The sequence below is a fragment of the Pinus tabuliformis genome, chromosome 5_1 (assembly GCF_031772625.1).
Source record: "Pinus tabuliformis cultivar Carrire ecotype Pingquan chromosome 5_1, CPIR1, whole genome shotgun sequence".
Classification (NCBI taxonomy): Eukaryota; Viridiplantae; Streptophyta; class Pinopsida; order Pinales; family Pinaceae; genus Pinus; species Pinus tabuliformis.
Window position 1 is genome coordinate 734,931,022 of NC_142305.1, and position 5,669 is coordinate 734,936,690.

The window sequence follows — 5,669 nt, forward strand, 5'->3', positions numbered from 1 at the left end:
AACAAACTACAACATTCTTGACATTTAGGTCTCCAAAGTTCCACCACCCTGTAAATAACATAGGGCTTATATAATGGAGTGCGAGCGTGAGGGAGCTAGTATGATAGAAGGGAGAGAAAAACATATACCTTGCATGACGAGGGCCAAGTGTCCCATTTGAACCCAAACTTCAGCAAACCAAGACAATGTCGCATGATGGGCTCATAAATGAGTATAACTCTATTATTAGGGTAATCTCTTGCAGTGGCCAATCCACCATAGAAGGAGATCACCATATCCAAATAGACAGAAGGAATGACTAGAGTGAATATCTCAGTGTATGAAATCACCAAGGGTAAGTTGTGGGCATTTAATATGAGGGAGTCTGGCGAGGTGATCCCCTATACCTCGATCGTAATTTTGCCACGTGGTTACCATGCAGAGTCGGGGGAGGGTCCAGTTCGCTTATCGAGGGCTGTCAAGGGTTTTTCCATACGAGGGACACACGTGCAGGGTGTGGGCATATTTACATTAAATTTTTTTAGCATGTTGTACCTCTCAGGAATCACTTAATTCTTTTACCAGAATTTGATCGGTGACAAAACACCCCCATCAGGGAGGCAAAAAAAATTATCATTACCATAATATTTCTCATCATGGAATCATTAGCAGGGACACATAACAACAATTATTCCCAACCATATGAGATAACCCATATATATATATATATATATATATATATATATATATATATAATTATAATTTTATTTTAAATGTAAGAATACTTATTTTAATTTTTAAAATAAAATATAAATATAAATGATTAATATTTATATTAATTTTGAATTATAAATATAAATAATATATTAAATTTTATATAATTATTAAAAAATTAATTTTAAAAAACTTATAATAAATTTAAAATTTTAAAATTTTAAAAATAATAATAAATTATTATAATATAAATAACTAAAATATTATGATCATTTTGGGCATTTATTATGTAATTCTTTCCAAATGTGCTTACCATCCCACTATGGAAGAGATGTAATGTCCTATCCTGTTATATTATGTAAACTTTTTGACTAGATCAAATACATAAAAATAAAATATATAATATATATATATATATATATATATATATATATATATATATATATAGCTTTGCACCTTGATGGATGTGCTGCTAATAATTACTTTTGATAGTTTGTTGTTTTAAAATGTACAATGTAACATGTGTTTAAATTTGGTTAGCTTTCATTGCTACAGATAAGAATACTATACTAAATCTTTTTGCCATTAATTTATTGATTTAAAAAGATAAATCAATTTATATGTATGATATTATTAATATTTTAAATTGTTAATATTATTTATTTTATTTTTGTAGTAGTAGTAGGGTAAAAGGATCCTTTCGTTAATCAAAGAAAGTTACATATAGCTTGAATTTCCAAAAGAGGACTAAAATCGGAGAGATACTTGAAACTAACACATTGCCTACCAAGAATAGGCAATCAAAACAACATAACAACCTAGAAAACTCCTTGAGGTTTCAAGATTTCAATGGGAGAAATGGCTCTAACATTTGCATGTCTTTCCCCCGAGTTTAGTAATTGTTCATTTTCTTTTTGGATCTGTGCCATATTTCTCTTATGGCTTCATTTTTTGACTTCTTTTTGTTGCCTGGAAACCACCTTGAAATCCATAGTCTGAACCGAAAGACTAGACTATGAGGAACTAGAGCCCAATTGCTTGCTTTGAAGATAAGCCTTATACATAATCCACACTGGATTGTGAGGAACTAGAGTCCAATTACTTGCTTTGAAGAGAGGCCTTAATTATCATAGCCTTGTGAGCTTGCATGTTCATCACATATTTTCCATGCCATGTTTCTACAAGGGAAAAACATCATGAGTTATCCAAATCCATATATTTTGCTAGGAATTCTACATCAAATTCTTTTAAAGGGGATCTCATCATCTCTTGTGGTAATGGATTTTGGTGATGCTCTTCAAGAAACTTTCACACAACCTCTATAGGGTTTTGGGATTTACCTTATGCTAATTACATACTTGATTGAATGTTGAATTTCTTTGGAGACTCCTTCATAGATGAGGGAGTCTCTAACTTATTTTCAGATCTAGGGATTTGTTTAGGATTTGAGGTGCCCTATGGACTCAAATTTCTGCTTCTTTGGGGGATTTTTCCCAAATCAGCTAGCTCTTTTTAAGAAGGGTTTTCTTTAAACATTTACTTGGTATTCATCAAATAGGACCTAATAGGATACACATATTAGGGGATTTGTTCATAATCTACAAATTGCTTCCAAAAATTATCCTCATAGTAAATGTCGTTGAAGGCTAGAAGAGGCTACAAGGAAATCCTCCTTCTTTGGATTATACTGCTCCTTCCATAATTGCATAAAGAGCTCTGTATTGTTGAAAAATATAGTCCTGTTTCAAAATCCCTCAATCTATCTTCTAAGCTAGAGAAAATGATTTTCAGAAATCATTGACCCCTAAATCCAATTCTATTTTACAATGGGGATTCCATATATTTTGGATCCATCCAATCAAGGCATTTTCTGAGGGACATAATCCCATAAATTTTTAGATCGGAGCGTGATTCTACATATATTGGATATATTCTCTAATTTTACTATATTTAACATAGTATTTTGGATCTGGCTTTCCATGATGCACCTAGTGGAGAGTTTGTTGTGAACCAAGAAAACCCACTTTGACTAGCCGCTCTATAAAAATGATGTCCAAGACTAGGAGATTGATGAAGAATACTAGTAGCTCTAGACTCATTATGAACTCCCAAAACAATGTGGCTAAAGGATGCTCTATCTAGACAAGCATAGACAACTATACAAAAAAAACCCTAATATTTATAGAGAAAATAAAAAATATTATTCTAAATGTTAAATATTTTATAATTATTTTATTTTAAATTACATACAATTAATACATTAAAATATTTTTAATATATATAAATTATTTTATTTCTTAAAATAAAATATTTCTTAAATTTACTTTAAACGTTTTGAATAGTTATTTAATTTTTTCTTTTTCTTTTAGATTTTTAGATTTTTTTATTTGATCCACCATGAATAAAATTTCAACTTTGACAGAAAGCAATCTTCACCCAAATGCTATAATTGGCGATGACAACTTTATGAGATGGAGAAGGAGATGTTGATGTTAAACAAAATTATCTTTATCTCAATTGAAAATTAGCTAAATATTTTGAATATGATAAATGGGAGTGAAATTTAATAATTGATTTTATTTTTACAAATTCCTAAATATTTTTACAAATTTCTAAATAAATAAAGTGTGATTGCATCAGATTTCAAAATATTCATAGAATCGGCCATTATTTCTGAATAACTTTCTAAAGATTTAATTGAATGAAAATAAACTTATTTTACATAGTAAACTTATTCCACCATATAAATCAGTTTCTAAAATATTCAAACTTTATGAGGGTTTAATTGAATTTGAGGAACAAATAGCCTTAAGGATGTAGTCCAAAGTTATGCGTAGAGCTTTGATCCCTCAAATTTTATGGTCCAATCGTATAGAAACTATGTACACCAAAAAAACTGCTCAAGAAAAAGACTAGGTACAGCCGCTGTAAAAGTGATTTCTTCCGTTTAAAAGAGAAACTGCTCCAGAAAAAGACCATGTACACGGAAGAGCTGCTCCAAAAGTGATTTCTTCCGTTTAAAAAACATACGAAGGAACAAATGGATTGTAGCCATACGCCCTCCCCTTCACCTTTATAATCCCGGCAACACCCAGTCACTGCGCAGCCATGGATGAGTCTTCCCCGGCAACACCCAGTCAATGCGCAGCCATGGGTGAGCCTTCCTCTCTTTTTTCAGTAACTTCTGCTCCAGATGCCGCCCTCCAAATATATACTTCTCCCTCGCCCCAACTGCAACTCTACGACATGATCTTTTCTCTGGTGAAGCCCTTGGCCTTGAAGGCAGCCGTTAACCTCAACATTCCCGACATTATCGCCACCCACGGTGGAGGTGAACGTCGTTCTCTCTCTGTAGAGGACATCGCTTCCCACATTGCAGCATCCGCGCCCTGCAACACGAATATGAATATGAAGGCACCTCACTTGGAATACCTATTTCGCCTTCTCAGATATTTGGCTTCCTACAATGTCTTCACTGAGACCTCACACGCTGGGGGGGCTGCAGAGTTTAAGCGATACAGATATGGCCTCACTGCCCTTTCCGAGCTGCTAACAGCGCAGAATGAATATTCGTGCGTCCCTCAATTATTCACAGCCACCAGTAAGGTCCATTGGGCAGGATTGCAGCATCTGCACGAAACTGTGATGGAAGGCTGCCCCGCCTTCAGCAAAGCTTTTGGCTTGAACGCATGGGAATATTTCAGAACAAATCCTCAAGAAAATGAGATTTTTAATAGGGCTCTCGCCAGTGACACTCGTGCGGTTATGGCTTCCGTTTTGAAGGCTTATGATGATGGGTTTAAGAATTTAAATACGGTGGTGGACGTTGCAGGAGGAACGGGATCGGCCATATCCATGATTGTGGAGGCACACCCCTACATTCGTGGCATCAATTTGGATCTCCCACATGTGATAGACACGGCCCCTGCTTCACCTGGTAATCTTGAATACCAAATTGATGATATTTGAGTAGAGCTGCATAGAATATACTGTGTTTCGAACTGAATGTGATCATGATTTGAACTGGTGCAGGAGTGGAACACGTGAGGGGAAATATGTTCGAACATATACCGCCTGCAGATGCTGTGTTTTTGAAGGTTCTCGTCCCGCCATCTCTGTTGTGAATGATAGGGTTTATATATGTATGAGAATACTTAGTCGAGTAATTATTTTGATTTTTTTTGGGGACCCTTTGAAAAACTCTCTTGGCACTTCCATTATACAACTCAAACTTGGGAATGTGAATATATTTGTTAAAATACTGGCTTGGTTTGTTTGTGTTTTTAACAAGATAAATTGCAGTCTGTTTTGCATGACTGGAAGGACGAGCAGTGCGTGGAGATTTTGAAAACATGTCACGAGGCTACACGGGCAACGGGAAGGTGATAATTGTGGATGCGATTATCGAAGAGGAAGTGGGGTGTGTCCAGCAGATGCGATTGAGGACTGACATTGAAATGATGGTTTTCACCGACGGTGGAAAGGAAAGGACGGAGGACGAATTCAAGAAGATTTTCCATTTAGCGGGTTACCGACGTTACGTCATCACAAAATTGCCTTCTTCCCCTTTTAGTATCATAGAGATATTCAAAGCTTGAATGTCTAAACAAAAACCTGCATGCACACTTAGCACATGAAACCATGCAGATGATTATGTTCTTTGCAATTTGTAAGGCATTTTATGTGTGATGTCTCGTTTCATAATGGGTAATTCTATTTAAATTTCACAATTTTTCTTTCGGTTTAATTACATGATACGATATTTATGAAATTGTGCATGTGTACAATTTTGTTATTTGGCTAAAAGCTATGACTTCCAAGGCCTTACAAGATGAGGTATCCTTGTTAATATTTTGAACTTCCATCATTTTTATAAAATGAATAATTATTATGTAATTCTGATGGATGTAAAATTGACAATAAAATTGTAGTCAATATCAATGCCATAAGTCTTTTTGTCCTTGCATGGAAATATT

General features: G+C 34.6%; 1 pseudogene across 1 annotated transcript; it reads left to right on the forward strand.

Annotated features, from left to right (window-relative positions):
• The first annotated feature begins 3,695 nt into the window (after positions 1-3,695).
• LOC149167039 (desmethylxanthohumol 6'-O-methyltransferase-like) lies at positions 3,696-5,423 on the forward strand (annotated as a pseudogene). Its single transcript, XR_016260906.1, has 3 exons — positions 3,696-4,630; positions 4,726-4,790; positions 4,996-5,423. The product of XR_016260906.1 is annotated as a desmethylxanthohumol 6'-O-methyltransferase-like (transcript).
• The last annotated feature ends 246 nt before the right edge of the window (positions 5,424-5,669 follow it).